This window comes from Dendrobates tinctorius, unplaced genomic scaffold (assembly GCF_039654945.1).
Source record: "Dendrobates tinctorius isolate UK_male_01 unplaced genomic scaffold, ASM3965494v1 ptg000060l, whole genome shotgun sequence".
In the NCBI taxonomy this organism is placed as follows: domain Eukaryota; kingdom Metazoa; phylum Chordata; class Amphibia; order Anura; family Dendrobatidae; genus Dendrobates; species Dendrobates tinctorius.
The window spans coordinates 62,176,427-62,203,682 of NW_027361728.1; the positions used below are offsets into that span (position 1 = coordinate 62,176,427).

General features: G+C 44.4%; 1 protein-coding gene and 1 long non-coding RNA gene across 3 annotated transcripts in view; one reads left to right on the plus strand and one right to left on the minus strand.

Annotated features, from left to right (window-relative positions):
• LEKR1 (leucine, glutamate and lysine rich 1) overlaps nt 1-27,256 on the minus strand; it is a 268,864-nt gene that overhangs the window by 131,644 nt on the left and 109,964 nt on the right. The window lies entirely within an intron of this gene.
• On the plus strand, nt 10,357-26,746 carry LOC141092651 (uncharacterized). Its single transcript, XR_012232864.1, has 4 exons — nt 10,357-10,421; nt 25,214-25,238; nt 26,289-26,358; nt 26,622-26,746. It is a non-coding gene; the product is annotated as an uncharacterized lncRNA (long non-coding RNA).

Genomic DNA, 27,256 nt, shown 5'->3' on the forward strand with positions numbered 1-27,256 from the left:
ATATACTATATCTACAGCATTTCCTTGATCCACCGAATCAGTGATACCGTCATAGAAGGAAATTAAGTTAGTCTGACATGACTTATTAGTTACAAACCCATGCTGACTCTGTTTAATCACTTCATTCTTATCCAGGTATTGACATACATGTTGTTTAATAATTTGTTCAAAGATCTTTCCTGGTATAGAAGTCAGACTCACCGGCCTATAGTTGCCTGGGTCCACCTTCTTCCCCTTTTTGAAGATAGGAACAACATTTGCTCTTCTCCAGTCTTCTGGCACTTCTCCTGTTCTCCAAGAATTTTCAAAGATTATGGAGAGGGGTTCAAAAATTTCTTCTGCTATCTCCTTCAGTACTCTGGGGTGTAATTCATCTGGACCTGGAGACTTGAATTCATTTAGGTTAGCTAAGTGTTTCCTCACTATCTTTCTGTTTATAGATATCCTGGATTCTTCTATTCCCTTAATAGGACAGTGAATAACAGTTGATGTTACATTTCCTTTCTGAGAGAAAACAGATGCAAAATAGGAATTTAAAAGTTCAGCCTTCTCAACATCCTGTCTTACCATTTCATCATTTTTATCCTGTAAAAATCCTATAGCATCTTTTACTTTTCTTTTACTTTTGACATATCCCCAAAATCCTTTATTATTGCTTTTGACATCTCTTGCAAGCCTCAATTCATTTTCAGCTTTAGATAATCTGATTTGTGCCCTGCAGGTTCTGCAGACAGCATTATATTCTTCTTTAGATATGCCTCCCTCTTTCCAGCATGTTACAGAGGCTGAGAGAATACTTCCAGGGATGGGTCACTTACTAGGTGTATGTTGCTTTTTCAATAAAATCAGTGTTTTATCAGCAGGAGATTATCCCTAGAGGACTACTTGTCGCGTGCCTCCTAGTCAACTGCTCTGTGTAACCCCGCCCCCACCACTGATTGGCAGCTTTTTGTGCATTGACAGAAAGTTGCCAATCAGTGTTGTGGTCGGGGTTATACAGAGCTCAGTATTTTGAGCACTCCTAGATCTGCAGCAAAGAAAACTCTGAATGTATCAAAATGACATCTTGTAGCCAAGCCACTGGCACATCACTGGAATCAGGGTCTCAGACCCTACATTATGATTCTATCAGATTACATAGCAAAAACCTCATGACAGATTTCCTTTAACTGTGTGGTAACTACAGATCACATATAATGAGGTCTTCAATACATTTTCTTAATAAGGTGAAATATTATGATGAAATAATATTACCTTCTCAGGTTCAGCTATAACAAACTATAATTTGAGTCACCCACTCAACACCCACTAAACGCGCCCGAACAGTTCAGTTCTTATCATTTACATGCATGACTGCAATCAGTTTCATTCCATTTTCAAATAACTTTATTAAATTTTTTACATCAAATTAACAGTAGTATTTTACATAGATACTAGTAGCTGTAGGGTTCAGATTAATATACAAAGTAACAGTATTGTATTACATTTAGTAGTCCAGTAGGAGTAATAATACATCTAATAATATAAACACTTAACAGTAATGTAATGTTATCAGAGAACAAAGAGATAATCCTACTTCAGTTTCATTCCAGACACGGTGCAGAGGAAATTGTATGTCCCTGTTAACTATTCTATAAGATATTGTATACAATATTCCAATAAGTCACTTTTGGAAAGGAAATATCTAACATAGGGGTGGGAAACCTCAGGCCTGCAGGCCGCTTGCAGCCCGCAAAGACCTTTTTTTTTTCAACCCGGGCTGGGCAGATTCCCGGGGACCATAGTGCTCGGGTCGACAGCAGCATTATGACGGCTGCCGGCCCCTTAATATCTTCTTGCTCTGCGAACGAGAGCAAGCACATTGTAGTGTTCACTACTGAACGCTGCAGAGCGTGCAATAAAAGGTTATGTCCGGAACAGTGGCAGTGTCAGGATGTATTTTGTGAGTGGAGCACGATGTGCTCCAGTCCCACAGGAAAAAGCAGGGGCAGCGTCTCCTGTGGTGTATATGCCACAGCCCCGTGTCTTCCCCCTTGATATATATACCGCAGCCCCATGTCTCCCCCTTGATGTATGTACCACAGCCCCATGCTTCTTCCTGTGATGTATACACCGCAGCCCCATGCCTCCTCCTGTGATGTACGTACCGTAGCCCCGTGCCTCCTCCTGTGATGTATATACTGCAGGTCCATGCCTCCTCCTGCGATGTATATACCGCAGCCCCATGCCTCCTCCTGTGATGTACAGTATATACCACAGCCCCATGTCTCTCCCTTTAATGTATATACCGCAGCCCCATGACTCTTCCTGTGATGTATATACCGCAGCCCCATGCTTCCTCCTGTAATGTATATACCGCAGCCCCATTCCTCCTCACTGTGATGTATATACCGCAGCCCCATGCCTCCTCCTGCGATGTATATACCGCAGCCCCATGCCTCCTCCTGTGATGTACAGTATATACCATAGCCCCATGTCTCTCCATTTGATGTATATACCGCAGCCCCATGCCTCCCTGTGATGTACAGTATATACCACAGCCCCATGTCTCTCCCTTTAATGTATATACCGCAGCCCCATGACTCTTCCTGTGATGTATATACCGCAGCCCCATGCTTCCTCCTGTAATGTATATACCGCAGCCCCATTCCTCCTCACTGTGATGTATATACCGCAGCCCCATGCCTCCTCCTGCGATGTATATACCGCAGCCCCATGCCTCCTCCTGTGATGTACAGTATATACCATAGCCCCATGTCTCTCCATTTGATGTATATACCGCAGCCCCATGTCTCTTCCTATGATGTATATACCGCAGCCCCATGCTTCCTCCTGTAATGTATATATCGCAGCCCATTCATAGAATCATAGAATCGTAGAGTTGGAAGGGACCTCCTGGGCCATCTGGTCCAACCCCCTGCTCAAAGCAGGATTTGCTAAATCATCCCAGTTAGATGTCTGTCCAGCCTCTGTTTGAAGACTTCCATTGAAGGAGAACTCACCACTTCTCGTGGCAGCCTGTTCCACTCATTGATCACTCTGTCAAAAAGTTTTTTCTAATATCTAATCTGTGTCTCCTCCCATTCAGTTTCATCCCATTGCTTCTAGTCTTTCCTTGTGCAAATGAGAATAAAGTTGATCCTTCTACAATGTGACAGCCCTTTAGATATTTGTAGACAGCTATTAAGTCTCCTCTCAGTCTTCTCTTTTGCAAACTAAACATTCCCAAATCCTGCAACCTTTCCTCATAAGACAGGGTTTGCAGACCGGTCACCATTCTGGTCGCTCATTCCTCCTCACTGTGATGTATATACCGCAGTCCCATGCCTCCTCCTGTGATGTATATACCACAGCCCCATGCCTCCTCCTGTGATGTATATACCACAGCCCCATGCCTCCTCCTGTGATGTATACACCGCAGCCCCATGCCTCCTCCTGTGATGTATGTACCGCAGCCCCTGCCTCCTCCTGTGATATATATACTGCAGGTCCATGCCTCCTCCTGCGATGTACATACTGCAGCCCCATGCCTCCTCCTGTGATGTACAGTATATACCACAGCCCCATGTCTCTCCTTTTGATGTATATACCGCAGCCCCATGACTCTTCCTGTGATGTATATACTGCAGCCCCATGCTTCCTCCTGTAATGTATATACCGCAGCCCCATTCCTCCTCACTGTGATGTATATACCGCAGCCCCATGCCTCCTCCTGCGATGTATATACCGCAGCCCCATGCCTCCTCCTGTGATGTACAGTATACACCACAGCCCCATGTCTCTCCCTTTAATGTATATACCGCAGCCCCATGACTCTTCCTATGATGTATAAACCTCAGCCCCATGCTTCCTCCTGTAATGTATATACCGCAGCCCCATTCCTCCTCACTGTGATGTATATACCGCAGTCCCATGCCTCCTCCTGTGATGTATATACCACAGCCACATGCCTCCTCCTGTGATGTATATACCACAGCCCCATGCCTCCTCACTGTGATGTATATACCGCAGTCCCATGTCTTCTCCTGTGATGTATATACCACAGCCCTATGCCTCCTCCTGTGATGTATACACTGCGGCCCCATGCCTCCTGCTGTGATGTATATACCACAGCCCCATGTCTCCTCCTGTGATGTATATACCGCAGTCCCATGACTCTTCCTGTGATGTATATACCGCAGCCCCATGCCTCTTCCTGTGATGTATATACCGCAGCCCTATGCCTCCTCCTGTGATGTATACACTGCGGCCCCATGCCTCCTCCTGTGATGTATATACCACAGTCCCATGCCTCCTCTTGTGATGTACAGTATATACCACAGCCCCACGTCTCTCCCTTTGATGTATATACCGCAGTCCCATGACTCTTCCTGTGATGTATATACCGCAGCCCCATGCTTCCTCCTGTAATGTATATACCGCAGCCCCATGCCTCCTCCTGTGATGTATATACCGCAGCCCTGTGCCTCCTCCTGTGATGTATACACTGCAGCCCCATGCCTCCTCCTGTGATGTATATACCACAGCCCCATGCCTCCTCCTGTGATGTATATACCACAGCCCCATGCCTCCTCCTGTGACATATATAGATTCAGCCCCATGTATCGGATGTCCCCTATTCCCCTGTGTTATGTATATACAGCAGTCTCGGTGTCCCTATGTGATGTATACTGAAGATCTCCCACTGCTTGAGCTCTATAAATGTAACGTGAGCAGTGATGAATTTCTCACCATCTTGATACCTGCAGTGTAATATACATCTGAATTCGGTACCGCTTTGAATTCTTCACAAAACTTATCATCCAAAAGAGTTGCCTGCGCTCCTGACCGATGCAAATCTCCAAAAGCAGTTATGAGCAGCCATGTCATCCATTGCACCTAACATCATACCTCGCATTAGAGGCGAGATAATTAACTGTTTGACCAAATGTAGCAGGACAATTGTGATCAGGGCCCTCACTCCTCTTGGTATATGGTGATTTATGTGATTATTGGTATTCTGTAATGTCTTTTATTGTCTGTACAAGTCCCCTCTAAAATGTAAACTGTTGCAAAATATGTTGGTGCTATATAAATAAAACTATTTTTTATTATTAATAATAATAATAATTATTATTATTATTAAATGGCCACTGGCAGAAAAAAGGTTTCCCACCCCTGCTCTAAATAGTTTAAAAAAATTCCACCAATGAGCACCTTGTACTGGGAGGCGACCATGAGAGATAAGAGATAACAATGCTTTCATGGTATCCTCATTCTCGACTGCCAAAGCGCAACAATGTGTAATGCCAAAACACAAACGTAGTTTTATTTTTCACTGGTTCATATCATTTATCGAAATGCCACATTTTGCATGCAATTCAGCAAACTACAAAACAGCAGAAATTGTGTCATGGGGGAAGCGAGCCAAGCATTTCATACACATGGCATGTGGCCTCCAGATGAAATCAGGTTAATGTACTCCAAGCCAGTCAGTTTTTTGACAGAAGTCCTTATCTCTATTTCATGTCAGGCTTTTGAACACTCGCTATATTCTACCACTCCCTTTTTTATGGAAATATGTTGTGTGCGCTGATACGAGGCGCGGCATCAAAAACATATGTTAGCTGCAGCCTGATGAATTCAGCTCGCCCGTGTGATCTTTGTGGGAGAGAAAGAAAAAAGGGCTCAGTGCTTTTCAGAAGAGAAAGTTCATCTTTATAGAAAATTCACTACATCAAAGTCACTGTAGACAAAACACAAAAGAGATCTGGTAAAACAGATTCACTAGATAAAAGATGCTATGAAGTAATAATAACAAGTAATTGTTTTCTATGCAGGGAACTGAAACGCTGCATAGCACTGTCTGTATATGGGGTATTGATTACCAGGATAAAGCTGTCACTTCTATACTGATAGCCCTAAACGCTGTTGCAACACCCGCTAGGGCCGGGGTTACTCGGTACCGGGCCGGTCAGTTCTTAAAGGGGATGTCACGGCAGCAGTGACCCGGTCCATAGCCCTGGGTGTGCAATGAAAGATGATGATGTTAGGGAATAAAGATGGGGATGATTTGAGACGACACCAGTGGTGTTCGGCAAGGAAGGTGATAGCCGACGCTGCAAAAGAGACTGCTGGGGCTGTTGGTGATGCAGCAGAGTTGTTACAGCTCCCCACGGGTAGAGCTAGGCCCCAGGGCAGTTACAGATGTTAGAGATGATGATGGTGGTTGTAGTGCAAGGTAGGTGACGATGTAAAGTTAGAGGACACGGTGGAGTGCATTCTTCACACTTTTACACACAGTTCTTACAGTTACATTCCCCAGCCGTGGTGCTGTGTCCTAAGGGTTGGTGGTCCAGCCAGCTCTCAGGCAATTTGGGGTACCGCGTCAGAACCGCTTTCAGATGTTCCTTTCCTGGCCGTCTGACTGCGCTGGCTCCCACCCCTCCTGTCCTGCGCCTTCACACACAGTGTCCCAAGCCAGCAGCCCCGGATCCTGTCGTGCGACATGCTTTAGGCCCCTTTGATCCTATCCGGCTGCCTTTTCAGCGAATGTGTATGGATGTTGCTGCAGCATATGCAGATACTGCAACTTCCAGTTAGCTAGCTGAGTCCTTAGTTTCTCTACCAATCTGGTAGACTGCGACCTGGTCCCTCCACCCGACTACGGTTGGTGTGGATACGGGCCCCACGGGTGGATTCCTCACTACCCGTGCCCCTAGGACCCCCCTTCCTCCTCTCTTCCACTGAAGCTTATCTTTCTGTTTCTTCTGTCTTTCCTTTCTCTCTTTCTACTGTCTTCTGGTCTAGGGACGAGCTCCTCACTGCTCAAGTCCCCAGCTCCAACTGACTCACTCTCTCACTGTCACTTCCTTCAGCTCTCCCCCTGCTGCTTTCTCCACCCACACCCTCTGCCTAGTCTCTCCCTGCGCCTGAAAGGTCTGGTGCTGGATGCGAGTGTGTGAGTTCTGGGTGGTGCTCCCTCCTTCCCTGAGAGCGGAGTACCACACCTCTGGCTGAGGTACAGTACCTCTGTGGCAACTGAACCCTCAGGGGCACCACACTGAGAAGTACTACTGCCAGGGCTTGAAAATACTGATTCACCCCCAGTGAGTGAGACCGATGTCACTACTGAGCTAGAACACGTCAGGAATAACAAAGAGGTAAAAAGAGGTAAGAAATAGGGTCCCACAGTAAATGCCTGGAATGCACATCTAGCTTCTCTTTTGGAAAACATAATTTAGGCAGTATGAGCGCAAGTGGTCATTACTCAAGTTTGCCTAGGGTGCTCGGGCATGCACCGAGTATTGAGGCTGCTCAAGTGACATGTTTGAGTGCCCGTGGTCACATGTTTTGCGGATGTTACACAACCACAAAACATGAGGGGATCGCCAGACAAACATTGGCAATTCCCACATGCTTTGTGGCTGTCTAACATCCGCTAAACATGCGACAGCCGGGAATCGAAACTGTCACTCGAGCACCCGCTATACTCGGTGCATACCCGAGCACCCTAGGCAAACTCGAATAGCGAGCACTTGCGCTCATCACTATTAGGCAGGTAAAGAAAACCTGTCACCAGATCAAAAGTTTACAGTTTTGCTCCTATTTTATTCCTGCTGCTCCCAATATAATTTATTTTCTTAACTCCACAATATGGATCCAGAGATCTGGGCCTCTTTAATCAGGCTAATTTGTTTTATAGTCTTTACCAAGGGGACATGGCTCATAGGTTAGTAATGTAGAGTGAGCTAAAGACACGACCCAGAGAATCCTGTGAGCACATCCCCTTGGTAAAGACCAAAAAATTATCGCTAAATAAAAAGTCCCATGTTTCTGGAACAATATGGTGGATTTAAAAAAAAAAAAAAAAAAGACTACAAAAAAATACTCAGGGGAGCTATGGGAATAAGTGACCAAAAACTGGTCACTTTTGACCTAATGTCAGGTCCAACTTTAAAAAGACAATAGAAGAGAACCCTACATGTTCTAATATTCCAGTTCATTTTTGAGTTACAGCTTTTCGTGTCCTTTTCATTGCAGGAAGTGGCGCTATGTTTAAATGAACTGTTGCAGAGAAATGGGCGGTTCTACTCTGCGTAAGTGGCAATGCGACATCTCCCATAGTTCCCCACTTACAAATCTGTCCTTTGAAAGCCTTAATGATGACATATCACTAGCTAGAGGACTTATCTCTAGACCTATGACTGATATAGTCTAGTGCTGGAACCTAGTTCCCTTTTAATTTGTAAATTTGGCCTAGGAAATCGATGTCTGATTTAAAAAAAAAAAAAGGTAGGTTCCCACAAAAAAAAGTTTGCCTTGTCATGGCTGGTGGGCACTTACAAATTGGCCAATTTGTGTGCTAAGAACCTTAGTTTCACGGTTGTTCAGTATAGTCTATACAATTGATATATTCAATGTCAACCTATCTCTTGGGGCACTCAGTGTGATACTCTACTTATTAGATTGCACATAATGCAGTCACAGCAGCTTGCACTTGATCACATTTGCTTCATTCTGTTCGGAGGTTTAGGTTAGTTTTGTCTGTTTTTATCCTTGGAATGAAGAAGGGGGAGGGGAGGTGTTGCTGTGCAAAATGCATTTGTCCCATGGCCATGACCTGTAACATTTTTTATTTTGTGAACTCTCCCAGGGGGCCGGGTCGGACGATCTTACCTCACTACGAAACGTCAGTGCATCATTCTGGTGTGCACATGCTGCAGATTTTCAACTGCGGAAAAGCTGCGGTTTTGAATCCACAGAAAGAATTGACATGTCAATTCTTTCTGCGGATTCCGCTGCGGTTTGCCACCTATTCCATTGTCCAGGTGTCAAACCGCAGTGGAAAACCGCAGGCCAATCCGCAGGTAAAACCGCAGGTCATTTTAGCTGCGGTTCCGCAGATTCAAATCCGCGGGTGAATCCACAGCGTGTGCACATAGCCTAATGGGGTGAAACATTCCTGGGCATCTTTGATGCAGAAGCATATTACTAATAATAAGATTTATTCATATTAGTACGGATAGAAATACACTTTTGAAAGGTTTATTACGTCAAGGATTATATCTTGTTTTTTATGGTCTTCAGGAGCCCAATATATTAGTAGAATTACTTAAAAATGTGTGATTCATGAGATGACTCCGCAGTCAAGGTCACACGTAAGTAATCAGATGAGACGGCCTGATTCATATTGGACATGGTGGCATTTCTAATGAGTGGTGATAATAGAAACATCCTGGGAGAGTGCGGGATGCTACTACTACTTGTGCACGACCGAAAACTCATCTGACCTTGCCGATATTAAAAGAATTGGGGGAAGATTATCTGTCCATGGAGATCTGATAAAAGTATCCTTAAAGAGTTAGCCAGTTATCAGCCCAACGCCCCCAAAAATACTGCAATACCGTTATGGTGATATTTATCTCGCTTTCATATTTCCAGTAGGCTTGGGAAAGAAAAATCTCTTATCTGACCCATGTTTCCACCAACCTTAGTCCTGATAATGAAGATATCTCGGTGTTATGACTTTTAATATTTATAGAAGTGAAATATGATATTTTCTATGGTGCTGACTCCCATAATACCATGTTATTACTACATCACTTATTAGCTATAAGAATGCGCTAATTGGTATCAATCAGATGCTTCTTTTGACTGCGTGTGTAACCTACAACTAAAAGAAATCCAGTTTATCTGTTTCCATACATAATAAACTATGAGCAGTGAGAACAATGTGGTCACGTTCTTCATCCATGGCTGAGATGGACACAGACCTAAAGCACAATCCCAGTAACTGCAGTGCCCGACATGGTTCTCTGGACTGAATATCTATACAATGAATTCATACAATCATCTAGCAAATATTAGCCCAGAGACTCAGCTGCAGGAACTAAAATATGAATTCTGATGGCTTTTATTTGCAGAATTTCTATAAAAATCTGTTTTATATAAGCTTTATATGGAAACCCTTAAAGGAACAGATTGCATTCAACAAGTTTGTCTGTGAGTTGTCATGCAGCCATTACCCAAGCTGCCTTACACATTTGTATTATTCCAAGTAGGCTTAGAGGTGTGAATAACGCACATAACAAACAGCACAGTGGTGCCATATTACCAAGGTGCAGCATAAAACTATATTATACATCTGTAATGTGATACCTGATGGAAAATGTCACAGATTCCATAAGAACATGACATTTAAAAAAATATCTGTAACATATGAACGCAAGAGGTAAAGTCCTCTTTGGTCCGGGGTTTAGGAGCGACCAAAAGAGCTTGGGTGGGGATGGTTGCTCCCATATCTCCAGTCCAGGTTTTCCAGGTCCTATATAAGGCAGCTGAGCTGCCTTAGGTCTGTCCATGTGTGGGAGGGAGAAAAGACCTCTAGTGTTGGCAGTCTCAGCCAGAACCTGAGACAGAGGGGATTATAATCTGAACTGGTGAGCCTGCCCATGTATTTATTGCCTGCTACTGAATGAACTGTTTAATTTTTCTGTTATACCTTTGCGCTCAGAAAAGGCTGTTTTGTTTTGTAACCACTGAAGCTTAATGAAAGCAATAAAACTTTCCATGTTTGGATCAGACTGCATTGCCTGTGTGAACCCTAATGACTGCCAAAGAGTGTGAAATCCCTGCAGTACTCATATGAAATTGGCACAATACACAGTGTAGCCCGTATAGCTCCTATACGAGATATATTACAGGGGTGGTCAGAATCGTCATGTGTATGAGATGGGGTGACTAAAGACAGAGCCCCTATACAAAGACAGGCAAAGTCAAGTGCGACTTGGCTACACTGTTTGTGTGAATCCCATAGAAATGTCCATCATGATGCCCCGTGTGTCGCTGCCTCCTCTTGATTTGAATCCTGGCGCCTGCGTTGTAACAAGTGTTCTCGGGCATGCGCGCTGCCCGAGAACCGACATCAGGCTATTGCGCCTGCGTGTTGCAGAGGCCCCAGCCCCGCAGTGTGAATACATCATAACACTGCGGGGTGGGATCTGGGGTCTCCACAATGCGCAGGCGCAATAGCCTGATGTTGGTTCTCGGGCAGCGCACACTGCGCATACCCGAGAACACTTGTTACAGCGCAGGCACCGGGATTCAAATCAAGAGGAGGCAGCGACGCACGGGGCATCATGATGGATAGATCGTGGGTGGCGCCAAGGCCTCAGACAGGCATGATTGATGGAGGGTAGGCGGCTGATACTGGGGGACACAACATACCTGTGGGACACATTACAGGTATGAGGAGCTAGTTATAAAAGACGATATTTCAGCGTTACTGGGGGTCAGAAAAAGAAGAGCCACTTTCACAGAATGCAGCCTTAGTGCTGCTGAAGGTGGCTCTAACTGAAAGACGCCCTGGGGGGGTGACAGGTTCCCTTTAGGCTGTGTGCCCACGATGCGATTTTTAAGCGTTTGTGCCGCGATTTTCGGAGCGAAAACGCTGCAAAAACGTTTAAAAATCTTGTACAGAATGCACCCCATGCATTCCGCACATGCTGTGCTAATGCTGCGCTTTTTTCCGCGGCGGAATCACATCGCGGAAAAAATCGCAGCATGCTCATTCTTTTGTGCGGAATTGCAAAGAATTGCTGCGCTTCCGCATCCATAGGAATGCATGAGAACCGCTTACTTCCCGCATGTGGCTATGCCCACCATACATGAAGTTAAGCGTCTCATGTGCGGTTGGTACCCACGGTGTGGAGGAGAGAAGACTGTCCTCCAGGCCCTGGGTACCATACCCCTGTAAAAAAAAAATAAATAAAAAATCGGGGTATATTTACCTTCCGACATCCCGAGCTGCATTCCTGGGTCTCAGCGTTCCCAGTAATGCCTTGCGGCAAGGTCCTGTGATGACATAGTCTCGCGTTACTCTAGCGGTCTCGTGAGATCGCTATAGCAATGCGAGACCGTCATCAGTTCTCGCAAGGCATTACTGGGAACGTCGAGGCCCGGGAATGCAGCGCGGGACGTTGGAAGGTAAATATACCCCTATATTTTTATTTATTTATTTTTTTTTATTTATTTTTTACATTCTATCTTTTACTATTGAGGCTGCATAGGCAGCCTCAATAGTAAAAAGCTGGTCACACTTGTCAAACACTATGTTTGACGAGTGTGACCAGCCTGTCAATCACTTTCCAAGCGATGCTTCAAATCGCTTGGAAAGTGCTTGAATATCACACGCGAAAATCACGGCAAAATCGCCAACATAATCGCGGTAAAATCGCGCGGAAAAAATGGCGCGATTTCTGGGAAGGAGTCCGGTTTTCAGTGTCCGGATTTAAACGCTACGTGGGCACATAGCTTTAAAGATGGCCTAGCGCCAGGTCAAAAGTAGCCAGATGTGCATTTTATTATATTTCCACTGCTAATAATAAATAAAATAATATCATTAATAAAAGAGCAAACACCGTCCCATTTTTGCCCCATTGACAGGTCCTCTATAAGTACTGGGGGATTTTTTTTTTTTTTTTTTCTCTCCTTTCAAGAACCATATTTTTTTATTCTTCCTTTAAGGCTCGCGTAGATGGCCATAAATTCTCTCGTCCGAGAGAATTGGGCCGATTATGCAAATGACACTGATCAATCTCTGGTCAGAGTGTGACCATAGTGTGATCTGATTCTCTCGGAAGAAGAGAAACTGGAGAAAAAAAATCTCAATCTTCTCCATTCTATGAGTGCGTGGAAATCGAACGGCACTTTGATGTCATCGGAGTGCAGTCTGACGTGGTGATTTCCATGGACTCAATGACTTGCATGGCTGATCTGAATATCTGATCAAACTCGGGTATGCAGCGGATTTCTTTTTTTTTTTTTTGTTTGGACACACACTGTCGGTGGAAAAAAAATGGACAAGTAAATAGCAGCCCCATAGAATAAAAGTGGTCCGAGTGAGATCCGATGTTTTGTTGGAATCGAACTGAAAATACGTTTGTCTGCACGAGCCATTAGACACAGCCATATGAGGAATTATTTTTTCCAAGACAAGTTGTAAGGGCTCATACTCACTTGCGAGAGTCTCGCACAATTCTCGTGTGAGTCTTTCACAAGAAAACCCGGCACTGCCGCCGGAACTTGGACCGGAGCGTGCGGCTACATGTATTTCTATGCAGCCACACGCTCCAGTCCAAGTGCTGGCGGCAGTGCCAGGTTTTCATGCGAGAGACTCGCACAAGAATCGTGTGAGTATGAGCCCTAATTGTGAATGACTCCATTCATTCCGTGATACAATCTACTGAAAAACGCAACAGAAATCCAATTGCAGTGAAATTGTGACTAAAATGCAATTCTGCCATAATTTGGGGAATGTGCTTTTACATTTTCATGTTGTGAAAATGAGCAAGTAAACATCATTTTCCAGTACAATTATGGTGATAGTAAAATAACATTTCTTTTTAATTTAAGTGGTGAAAAAACTTTCAGAAGTTTGTAAAAAAAAAAAAAAAAAAAAAATATTTTGTTTGTGTTGCCATTTTCCAAGACCCATAACATTTTTATGTCAGTCGAGCTGCAAGAGGTCTTGTTTGTTTTTGTGGTGAACTGACAGTTGATACCAATTTGGGGTAAATATGCTTTTTATGACATATTTTCAGGGAGAAGTGGTGACGAACATGTTGCAATTTTAAAACAATTACTGGGCTAATTAATTTTACATTTTGATAGACCGGACTTTTATGGACACGGCAAAGCCACAGGGGCAGATATTCCAAAAGTGCAACCGGCTCTAAGGGCCCTGTCACACATAGCGAGATCGCTGCTGAGTCACAAGTTTTGTGACACAACGGCGATCTCACCAGCGAGATCGCTTTGTGTGACAGCGATCAGCGACCGCCCCCCCCCCGCCCTCTTGGAATGGCCCGGACATTTCTTTGATCGCTGGTCTCCCGCTGGCCAGCACGCATCGCTGCGTGTGACAGGCGGGAGACCAGCGATCAGCTGGTAACTAAGGTACACATCGGGTATCTAAGGGACGTGCGTCACTCAGAAACCCGATGTGTACCTTAGTTACCAGCTCCCTGCATCAGCGCACTGGTAACTAAAGTACACAGCGACGCCGCGCGCTCGGCGTCGCTTGTGCAGCTGTCTGACAGCTCGCCAGCGATCATGTAGCGACTCACCAGCGATCCTGACACGATGATATCGTTGTTGGGATCACTGGTGAGTCGCTATGTGTGGCGGGGCCCTAAGGCCCAGAGGTGGAGGGGGGCACCAGCAGGCAGGGGTGTACTGGGCAGAGCGGCAAACCTAATCCTAGCTTTGCTAATCTCTCTGGGTATTGTAGTTCCCCCATACCCTTTATTAATTTTGTTGCCCTCCTTTGTAGTCACTCTAGTTCCATTATATCCTTCCTAAGCACCGGTGTGCGTATCTGTGTATGTATGGTATATGTGTATGTCTACATGTATGTATGGTATATGTATGTGTGTATATAGGTATAGTATGTGTGTTGTAGTGTGGCTAATGGTCGCCTATTCGATGGGAGGTATGTGTCACAGAAATGGCTTGTCTGTGACGTAACCCGGAGTATTTTCTCTAGTGCATGAAAGCACTAAGAGGTTCGTTTGTTGCACCTGGGATCGGGTTGCAGGTAGCTATGAGACATGGGCGGGTCTCGATACCCACATTCCTCACATCTGGGTGTAGTTACAGCCTATATAATGGAGGCTGTTAGGCACATGGTCTGTGTGTTGGGAGGGAGAAGGCCTCCTGTGAGTTTGGCTCCAGACCGAGCCTGAGGACTGGATACTACTCCAGCATGTGTCTACAGGCCTGACTGAGCAGAGCCCTGCTATGGACGTTGTGACTTTGTTTTGCTTGATCTAAAGGCTGTTTATTTTCTGTTTGTGCTTCAGGGGTTTATGAAGTAATAAACCCATATGAACTTTTAAAGGAACGAGTCTCCTGTTTTCCTCCCGTTGCACCTAAGGGAGTAAAACCCCTACAGTGTGTATGTATTGTGACAGAGTCACTGGCTTTGTAGAGGAAGGGAGGTACGTGTCACTGCGCATGCAGCGATCACTGATATGAAACCGGAGTGTTTTTATGTTTGCAGCACACTAGGTGCTGAGAGGCCATGTACGGAGTTCAATGAGCCAGTTTTGTGTGAGCACTCACAATGAGAGTGCTTACGTACCCCTTTTCCCTGCAGGACCTGCAGTGAGGTCATGATCACGTGACCAGTACATGTGATGTACACCTGGACCTGTGGTTCAAACTGGGTGGTGTATTGGGAGAGAGGTGCAACTCCAACAGCAGCTAAGGACGCTGTGTGCGTTACTTGCAATGAAGCCTGCAGGACAAGGACTCAGAGACTTTATCTCTGTTTTACCTTTATTAGGGATGAGCTTTCCGATATTGAAATATCGGAAATTGGCCCGATATTTGCGATATAGGAATTCCGATATTTTTTTCACATCGGAAATCCCATAATCCTTCAGCCTCTGAGCGCACCGTGGAGCCAATCAGGAGCTGAATAATTGCTGACAACATTGTGCAACTCCCCTAAGCTTGGTAGGAGGTGTCCAAACTTGCTACCTAGGGGCTGCTCTGCGATTGGCTGGCTGGTGTGATCAGGTAGTATAAAATGCTGCGCCTGCCATTTTAGCCTCACTCTACTGTGAAAGCAGATAGGGATGGGTTGCTGTTGGAGATAGGGAGAGATCTCAGATCTAATAGCGATAGAAATTGTTTTTCAGTGACTGTAGCAGCCCCTGTGTGTTACAGAAGCAGTCTTTTTCCTCACTGACTCTCAGTGAGGTGCTTAGTGAGACAGTGCAGCGCACATTCACTGCAGCTGCTGCAGCTCCTCTTGCTGCAGCACTGTGTGGTGTGTGTCTCACTGCCTTTTCACAACCTTTTCTTTTCATCCCTTAAATCCCCTTCCCCTATTTTTTCCTAAAAGTGTAGCTTCACCATCCAGTACATTTTGGTGAGCGCTATATAGGGATTTTTCAGTGAGGGGTTGTGATACTTATGTGATATGAATGATGTATGATTGATATTAGAAAAGGTATCTAGATGGTAGGTAGGTGATCACGGGTCTTATTATTCCTTTTCAAAAGTATTCAGTACAACATTACCAGAGACTGGGGATTTGACCGCTGAATGACCTCTTTAAGTACATGAGGACATGCAGAAGGAATGTGAAAAACAACCATACAGCGCTTGCGTAACACGAGCAGAGCACGAGTTGGAATGTTCACTGCGCAGCTGTTCAGCTTGTGTAAACATTACTTGTAGAAGTTGTAGTGCGCAGGACTAGATTCATATCTAGGAACAGTTTGTATATAACCGAGGGAATCTCCACTGGCGAGTAGGGACGTTCCAGGAGACTTATGGACGCATATCTTCTGTGATGGAGTTTTACGGGATATTTCCTCCTCGTCAATCGAGTCCCCCGATAGAGGAGTGATGCTACAATATCCGGTAATATATTGATGCTTACTTTCTCTATGAATAGATGATGTATTGATCATGTAATGTTAGACTAGTGCTGCTAAAATTCATGTGCAAATTTATATGTTAATTCATTAATATCTCTGATTTTAATAGAATAAAATACTATTGTTTTACTGAGCACAGACTTCTTGTCTCTTGCCTAATCAGTATATTAGTGAGCGCTATGTATGTAAGGACCATAAGTCCATCATATTGACTCGGTAAGACATAAATTGGCGTAGTCGGCAGGATTTTTCTTTAAACACAGTTTTGTTATCACAAATATATAGTTGGCACTTTTTTATCGGTCGTCCATGACAGCACCACCTGAGAGGGGATCCGCCCTTCAGGAACAGGAAACCTACAGATACAAAAGGGCGGCACCTCTCCCACGCATCAGTTGGTTTCCTGTTCCTAGAGGACGGGACTTCCTTCAGATCGTCCATCATGGAGTCGTTGAGGGATTCCCAGGCCGGCTGACCGACCCAGGTAGCGAGGGGGTCTCCTACCTCGGTCAAGCTCGGGTCCCTGGAAGCAGCACGGTGGGGCCGGGTAGGTCGCCACGATGGTGGTAAGAGCAGGTGGAGCCAAGGGTCCGGTGGACAGCCGCCTCCATAATGCCGGCACCAGGGGGTATGTATGTCCCGGGCCCCTCCTGGTGCGCTCTCCCTGTGGTCCGTTCTCTCTTCCTGTCCAGGCCGGCGGTGGCGCCCGGTCGGCGGGCGTAGGTCGGCGCGCGTGGGGGCTGTGGCCTTGCCTGAGCCGGGGGCGCCATGCCGGCTCCCTCTGCGCGCTCCCCGCAGGCCTCATACGGGCGGCGGAAGTGACGCGGCGGGGCCGGGGACGCCGAAACCGGAAGTCGGGTGCCGGCCGGCTTCCAGCGTGCGCACGGCGGTACTGGGCGGCGCCCGGGGTGGGGGGGGATGACCGGAGCATGCAGGGGGGTCCCGGGTGGGAGGTGCCACGCCAGAACCCTGCTGACCCGGACAAGGAGGCCTTAAAAGGCAGGAGGTGACGCTGCTGGGGTGCTTCTGAAGGCCCAGCGATGGATACGACAGAAGCCCCCATAGAGCAGCTGGACGAGGTGCAGGAGTACCCACAGAAACAGGCCACAGTGAAACCGCATGCAAGTGGCCAGCAGAAGAAGAAACGGACGGGCGAACAAAGCCACAGAAGTTCCCCCAGGCTAAAGGACCCTCCTGCCTACCTCCGTGATCTGGTACCTGCCTCATCTGCATGGGTAAGAGATCTCCGTGAATGTACCCTGATGCAGTGTTCCCTTATGTTTTTTTCGCAGGGGAGGAAAGCTACGGGAAAACAGAAGCACAGGGAATGTGCTCTCTGTAGTTGCCCCTTGCCGGACGGCCACCCTAAAAAGTTGTCAGCCATGCGTGAGACAAACGGTAGGGGTGGAAGGGGACGTTGGCCCAGGGGTAGATTGACAGGCCCTTACACTCTCCCCCGTCCATACAGGTAGCGTAAGAAATGCCGGACTTCACCACAAGCCTGAGGGAGATAATCAGGACAGAGATAAAGGCCCTATCTAAAAAGGATTCTTCTAGGGGAAGAGAATTTAGTTTCTCAGGTTGAGTCCTCGACCGCCCTAAAGATCGATGACTCCTCAGATTCCCCGGCCTCCACTTCTTCTTAGGAGGAAGACTCGAGTCGATTCTGCTTCCCCTTAGACCAGATGGATAAGCTAGTTAAAGCAATAAGGTCCACCATGGGGGTAGCAGACACAAAGCCAGAACTTTCAGCTCAGGACGTGATGTTCGGGGGTCTAGATCCCAGGAAGCGGAAGGCCTTTCCATTAAATGATAAGGTCCAGAGCCTAATAGATAGGGAATGGAAGAGACCTGAAAAAAGGGGCTCCTTACCTCCTGCCTTCAAGCGGAGGTACCCGTTTGACTACCCAGTGGTAAACAGATGGGATAAGGTCCCTAAGCTGGACGCGGCAGTAGCCAAAGCCTCAAAAAAATCCTCCATACCCTTTGACGACATGGCTTCCTTAAAAGACCCGCTAGATAAGAAAGCGGATTCATTTTTTAAGGGAACATGGGAGATGTCAGCAGGTGCTCTAAGACCAGCGATAGCTGCCACATGTACGGCCAGATCCATGATGGTCTGGCTAGACCAATTGGATTCCCAACTAAAGGACGGAGTCTCAAGAGCATCTATCCGGAAAACGCTGCCAATCATCCAAAGTGCGGCAGCTTTTTTGGCTGATGCTTCAGCGGACTCTACGAGGATGGCAGCTAGAGAAAACAAAAAGCAAAAACACAAATATCCTGAACTAAAAAGTAAAAAATGTATACTGCAAATAATGCATAAAGGTAATAATAATAAGGGTATTTAGTAAACATAATTTTGATCAAAATAATGTACAAGCCATCCCGCCACGTCACGGCAACCCTTGTGGGACAGTCCCTACTCTAGTATTTAAAACCTTCTCACTTGCCAAGTGGCGTGAATGTGAACAAGGGTCGAGCGGCTGAACCACTAGTAACAGTGTAGGCCAGACTGGATGGCTTTCCCAGCTCAGAAAGAGGGCGGTCACACCCATATATGCACTGAATGCACAATGAAATGAATAAAAAACAAATCTGAACTGAGAATAGTAAGTTAATGTGTATGCACAATGTAAGCGCATATCAACACATGACCATTAACCAGAGAAAACAAAAAGCAAAAACACAAATATCCTGAACTAAAAAGTAAAAAATGTATACTGCAAATAATGCATAAAGGTAATAATAATGGTATTTAGTAAACATAATTTTGATCAAAATAATGTACAAGCCATCCCGCCACGTCACGGCAACCCTTGTGGGACAGCAATCTATCCGGAAAACGCTGCCAATCATCCAAAGTGCGGCAGCTTTTTTGGCTGATGCTTCAGCGGACTCTACGAGGATGGCAGCTAGAACTGCGAGTTTATCTAACGCAGCTCGAAGGGCCCTTTGGTTAAAATGCTGGCCGGGAGATATCCAGGCCAGATCACGACTCTGCTCCATTCCATGTGAGGGTGAATATCTGTTTGGCCCCGTCTTGGATGAACTTTTAGAGAAAGCCGGGGATGATAAAAAGAAGTTCCCCAGTCTACCGAATCCTTCTTACAGACGTCCCTTTACCAGGAAAGGCTATTTCCGTAGAAGGCCGTCCAGAGATCAGGGCAGATGGGATGACAAAAGAAGGAGAGGTACAGGTTTCATGTTCGGAGAAGGGGGGCGCCAAGAAGGTCCAGCACGTGACACTAAAAAACCGCCCCAATGACTAGTTGCTCCAGTAGGGGGGAGACTAGCTGCCTTCTACCCAGCCTGGTCCATGATTTCCAATAGTAAATGGATACTGGGGGTGATAGCTGCGGGTCTACGCCTAGAATTCACCCGGGTTCCCCAAGATCGATTCAAGGTCACCCCGCTCAGGTGTTCCACATCAGAACAAGCTGCTCTGGAGGCCGAGGTGCATGATCTTTGCCGCAAGAGGGTCCTAACGGTGGTCCGAGAGGGAGAAACGGGGAAAGGGTTTTACTCCCCCCTGTTCCTGGTCCGTAAACCAGACTGGTCCTTTAGGACTATAATAAATCTTAAATCCCTCAACGAATTCCTGGTCATACGCCCGTTTAAGATGGAGACAATTAAATCAACAATAAAATTGCTGTTTCAAAACTGTTTTATGGTGGTGTTAGATTTAAAGGACGCTTACTACCATATTCCCATTCATGCAGCTCATCAGCGGTTTCTCAGAGTGGTGGTTCAGCTGGATGGGTCAGTCCAACACTTCCAATAATAATATAGAATCACCGCACACTCAGAGAAATATATTGCCAGCAAGTGTTCATTTTATTATGTACAAAACATGTGGGAGCCAAAGAATATAAAGCACTAGATAGAAGCGATATATAACGACGTTTCGGCTCTGCCCGAGCCTTTATCAATTTATCGCTGCAAAAATAGAGAAAAAATGCATCAAAACATATACAGAGATCAAATAGCAATTACAGAAAAAACGGAAAAGAGAATATACAACACCAAATAAACATCACATTATCCAAATATAATACAGTGATAAAAAACATATATACATATATACATAGGATTTATATTACTTTCACAGAGAATATGGATGTACGAAGCTGGAGCAAAGCCCAGAAAACTAGTACCAAACTCAATAGAATAAGGGGAATAGGGGGAAAGAAAAGGATTACCTGAATCCGTTTTCAAATCTTTTGAATAGATTGTAAGAGAACTCCCGAGAGAATAGCCCAAGTAAATCGGCTGAAAGGAATTCGTCAACATCATGGTTAGTGATAATAGAAAAAAGAAAAAATAAATAAAGTTGTAACCGTAGTTATTATAGTTTGGTTATCTGTGTATGACATAAAGAACATCAGCATTATGGGGAGAAAAGCATAGCTACCATCTTTGTGATAAGGAGACCTATGCTCCTATTGATCAAGTATATGGTAATGCCAACAAAAGATATATTATCGTCTGGATAGTATAATGAGTATAATGAATTTAATAAGTCCACATAAGATGGCCATGTTAAACCCGCGCTCTTCACATTACTATGTGTGTTGCGCATAATGTGCAGAATCAGTAAATCCGCTATGTAATAGCGCTGTAATATAGATGTTATTTGGTGGGAGGGTTACCTTAGATTATAGTGCTGCAAAGCGGCGCTCCCGCGCCTGGCTGCAATGGCGTCATGCTGTAGCACTCAGTATGTGGCTGTATTTATATGGGAGCCCAGGTGGCCGCATCAGGCCGGAAGTGAAACCCCTGAACCGGAAGTGACGTCGCGCTGTCTGAATATAGACACTGCGCATGTTTGTGGTGGTTGCCAGGGTGATCAGCAGATTGGGGTCCCTGTAATTAAACTGATAGCGCCGAAAATTGTGTGTAAAGTGCGTAGAGGCTATAATTGTAAGACATGTGGGCAGCATAGTATTGTAAAAGAATAATAATAAGAAGAGTTAATATATAAGCAGGCATATGGAAAACCATGAAAAATAAAATAAAAATAAAAATAAAAAAAAAAAAAAAAAATAAAAAATTATTTTTTCTTTTTTCTATTATCACTAACCATGATGTTGACGAATTCCTTTCAGCCGATTTACTTGGGCTATTCTCTCGGGAGTTCTCTTACAATCTATTCAAAAGATTTGAAAACGGATTCAGGTAATCCTTTTCTTTCCCCCTATTCCCCTTATTCTATTGAGTTTGGTACTAGTTTTCTGGGCTTTGCTCCAGCTTCGTACATCCATATTCTCTGTGAAAGTAATATAAATCCTATGTATATATGTATATATGTTTTTTATCACTGTATTATATTTGGATAATGTGATGTTTATTTGGTGTTGTATATTCTCTTTTCCGTTTTTTCTGTAATTGCTATTTGATCTCTGTATATGTTTTGATGCATTTTTTCTCTATTTTTGCAGCGATAAATTGATAAAGGCTCGGGCAGAGCCGAAACGTCGTTATATATCGCTTCTATCTAGTGCTTTATATTCTTTGGCTCCCACATGTTTTGTACATAATAAAATGAACACTTGCTGGCAATATATTTCTCTGAGTGTGCGGTGATTCTATATTATTATTAGTAATAGGACCTACAGGTCCGTTACACCTGCACCTCTATAATAAGACTTGAGTGCACGCTATTCCCTTGATTACGTTGTTATATTGGCGTTTGCACCAGTCTATTCCCTACTTCTACATGTCTACTGACACGTTTGCATATGATTTGGCCACTTGTTCCAATATCTTGGCTCAAGTTACTAGTTCCAATGAATTTTTGAGAACTCCGGTCCAAGAACTAAGGACTAGAGATTACGAAAAAGCAAAACGCAAACTAATTTCATATGACCTGCATTGTACCACATTAGCTGAATACCATAGACAGAGCAAAATTCCTAGGGGACTCAGGAGCAATCTCCGCCCTACTCTCTTCTCTGATAATACAGAGTATTGTGATAAATATAAAAAAATACTCAACAAGTGTTCTTTAGACATCATTATATTGACAGTAGAATATCTTCAGAGGGCTATTGTGGAAACTAAGCAGAATATACAGGCCATTGAAGCGCAACTTTCCACCTCTATTTCCTCAACTGAGTGGTCATCATTGAAATCCAAAACCGATAAAATCCTGTCCGAACATCAAAAGTCTCTACAGGAACGTAAGAGACAGAAGTTTCAACGTGACTCAGACGATTATTCTATGAACAGAGTATACAGATGGAACGATACATCCGCTACTACGGGCCATTGGCGCAGATCCCGTTACCAACGTGGAAATGGGTCCTTCAGTTCCGGAAGCGATTCCTCCATGAATTCTGGCAGACAACGTTTTTTAGGACGGGGCCGTCGAGGGGACCCGCGAACCACAGACCCACCAGGCGAGGCAGGAGAAAGAATGGCAACGCGTTCACAGGTGAGACACCAGATGCGATATCAGACCTGGTGATCAACATTTCGGACTATCTCCTCTCTCCCCCTGAGCTCTCGTTGCTTCAGAAGGGACTTTCTTTCTGCCCCACTCCTAAGTGGGATGCATTTCAACTTGAGAAGGATCTCAAGAGGTTTTACCGGACAGTGAGACTTAAAACCCACTTTGGCATATCTCCTAACCCTATGGGTGAGAGATCTCCTGTATCGGGTGATGTTCAGATTCCGGAATTGTCAATCTCTACACTTGGTCTTCGCAGTCCAAGTAAATTTTGCCCTCCTTGCACATACCATGCGACGGAGACATTTATTTCCCTAGTGGACCGGGAGGTTAAAATGCTGTCCCACCAGGCACAACTCGGTCTCTTCCCTACTCACTCCAATCTATCACCTGCTGAGAAACAGGCTCTTAGCTCCCTTAACACCAATAAGAACATTATTATTAAACCGGCTGATAAAGGCGGTGCCTTAGTTGTCATGAACTACATGGATTACAACAGGGAAGTGTATAGACAACTATCTGATACCAGCACTTATGAGGTTATTCCTAGGGATCCGGTTTCCACTATCACTCACAAGATTAGGAACCTCACTAATACATACTTGGACCGTCACATAATTGATCAAAAAACTGCTAATTTCCTTGTGAACCCCCATCCAATTACACCAGTATTTTATATACTTCCTAAGATACATAAATCTCTAGAAAATCCGCCAGGCAGACCGATTGTCGCATCTACCGACTCTGTTCTATCCCCACTATCCATCTTTCTCGAGAAAATATTCACACCCCTGGTTAAACAGACCAGATCCTTCCTTCTAGATACGGGTCAATTCCTAAATATCATTCAACAGCTAGGCAAGGTACCCCCGGGCAGTATTCTCACCACCCTCGATGTCAATAGCCTCTACACTTCAATCACCCATGACAAAGGGATTGAAGCTGCAAAATTTCTACTCAATTCCTCAGAACTGTCAACTGACTCAATACAGTTTTGTCTAGATCTTCTCAGTCTTGTATTACATGAGAACTACTTTTTATACGAGGATACCTATTATATACAGAAGTGCGGGACTGCGATGGGCGCGAATATAGCGCCGGCGTATGCTAATGCATACATGAACTATTTCGAGACCAATCATGTGTTCTGTAATGATCTTTTCTTACAATATGCCATAGAATATCACCGCTATATCGACGATATCTTTTTTATTTGGACAGGAACCACATCATCATTACATAATTTCTACCTGTACCTCAATTCCATCCGTCCAGAGTTACAGTTCACACTACATTTTAATATGGAACCAGTCCCTTTTCTGGATACAAAAGTTCTACAAGATAGTGAGGGGAATCTCTCCACGGATTTATACTGTAAACCAACGGATACCAACAGTCTCCTACACTATTCAAGTTGTCACCCAAAGGCCACCAAGAATAGTCTTCCACGCTCACAATTCAATAGGGTGGCACGTATCGTCTCTGATCATGACACTCGTAATGAGAAACTTGATATTATGACAAAAAAATTTAAGGACAGATGCTATCCAGCAAAACTACTTGAGGCTGAAAAACAACGGGTATTAACCCCTCCATCTCCTCTACCGAGGACATGTGCAAAAGAAAGAATCCCATTTGTACATACTTTCCACCCACTAATGCCCAGAGTCTATTCTATTATCAAAAAACACTGGCCCCTTCTCTTTAAGGCTTACCCTGACGTCGGCACTTTTGAAGCACCAGTTTTAATCTGCACTAAACGCCCTACGAATATTCGCGATAAAGTGGTTAGGGCTGACATAGGCAGTAAACTTCCAACAACTACGCAGAGGCTACTTGCCCCTCGCCGTTGCGGCACATTCCCTTGTCTGAGTTGTGCAGCCTGTTCGAATGTGATTAGGTCGGACAGCATTACTCATCCAAGGACAGGTAAATCCTTCCCTATACGTGGCTACTATACCTGTGATTCGAATTTTGTGGTTTACCTAGTCAAATGCCCATGTGGCCTCCTCTACGTAGGGGAAACAACCCAGCATATTAAGGACCGCATTGCCAGCCACAAATCAACAATTAGGTGTCAAAAAAACTGGTTACCTTTACCTGAACATTTCACTAAACATCGACATTCAGTGGCACAATTAAAATTTCAGGTAATCGAGCATGTACCACGCCCACGGAGAGGGGGCGACCATGTTAAATTATTAAGAGAGAGGGAAACCTATTGGATACACAAGTTAGACACTCTAGCCCCTAAGGGGCTGAATAGGGAGATAGACTGGCTCCTATAACTGCTAATAACCTTTTTCCTGCTTCTTCTGTTGTTTTTCAGACTCGCTAACATGCTATTACCCTAGGTGAGTTTTGCTCCGCCCACTGGACTCTTATTTTGATTTTTTATTTTTTACTTTTTATTTTTTGCTTTTCAATTTTCATATTTTATTTTCTTCATAACCTTATATACAATGCATGCATATTTAACTAGTTGCGTATAGACGGCAACATTGTTGGTTTTTAATTTTGTTTATTTATTTTTGTTTTTTCATTTTTTCATTCCTTATTGTTGTTTTTATTTTTATTTTCATTTATATTTTTATCTTTATTTTCACTATCGCTTATTTACCATTTTTATGTTACTCATTTTTTCATTTTTTTTTTTTTTTTTTTTTTTTTTCATGGTTTTCCATATGCCTGCTTATATATTAACTCTTCTTATTATTATTCTTTTACAATACTATGCTGCCCACATGTCTTACAATTATAGCCTCTACGCACTTTACACACAATTTTCGGCGCTATCAGTTTAATTACAGGGACCCCAATCTGCTGATCACCCTGGCAACCACCACAAACATGCGCAGTGTCTATATTCAGACAGCGCGACGTCACTTCCGGTTCAGGGGTTTCACTTCCGGCCTGATGCGGCCACCTGGGCTCCCATATAAATACAGCCACATACTGAGTGCTACAGCATGACGCCATTGCAGCCAGGCGCGGGAGCGCCGCTTTGCAGCACTATAATCTAAGGTAACCCTCCCACCAAATAACATCTATATTACAGCGCTATTACATAGCGGATTTACTGATTCTGCACATTATGCGCAACACACATAGTAATGTGAAGAGCGCGGGTTTAACATGGCCATCTTATGTGGACTTATTAAATTCATTATACTCATTATACTATCCAGACGATAATATATCTTTTGTTGGCATTACCATATACTTGATCAATAGGAGCATAGGTCTCCTTATCACAAAGATGGTAGCTATGCTTTTCTCCCCATAATGCTGATGTTCTTTATGTCATACACAGATAACCAAACTATAATAACTACGGTTACAACTTTATTTATTTTTTCTTTTTTCTATTATCACTAACCATGATGTTGACGAATTCCTTTCAGCCGATTTACTTGGGCTATTCTCTCGGGAGTTCTCTTACAATCTATTCAAAAGATTTGAAAACGGATTCAGGTAATCCTTTTCTTTCCCCCTATTCCCCTTATTCTATTGAGTTTGGTACTAGTTTTCTGGGCTTTGCTCCAGCTTCGTACATCCATATTCTCTGTGAAAGTAATATAAATCCTATGTATATATGTATATATGTTTTTTATCACTGTATTATATTTGGATAATGTGATGTTTATTTGGTGTTGTATATTCTCTTTTCCGTTTTTTCTGTAATTGCTATTTGATCTCTGTATATGTTTTGATGCATTTTTTCTCTATTTTTGCAGCGATAAATTGATAAAGGCTCGGGCAGAGCCGAAACGTCGTTATATATCGCTTCTATCTAGTGCTTTATATTCTTTGGCTCCCACATGTTTTGTACATAATAAAATGAACACTTGCTGGCAATATATTTCTCTGAGTGTGCGGTGATTCTATATTATTATTGGTAATAGGACCTACAGGTCCGTTACACCTGCACCTCTATAATAAGACTTGAGTGCACGCTATTCCCTTGATTACAACACTTCCAATATGCAGCCCTCCCCTTTGGGGTGGCAGTCGCTCCCCGTGTGTTTACCAAAGTAGTAGCGGAAGTTATGGCCCATCTACGTGAATCAGACATTCTTGTGATCCTCTACTTAGATGACTTCCTGATCGTAGGGAAAACGGCAAAACATTGTTTGGAACAGCTACAAAGGGCAATGTCTGCCCTAGAGGGGTTAGGATGGCTGCTTAACATTAAAAAGTGTCGGTTACAGCCGGCGAGAGTCCAACAATTCTTGGGCCTGATCCTAGATTCTGAGAAACAGGAATGCCATCTGCCCCCGGAGAAGCTTGTTCGCCTACACTATCAGGTCCTGAACGCTTGCAATAACCCCACCATGTCCCTCAGGAAAGCCATGTCCCTTCTGGGTTCCCT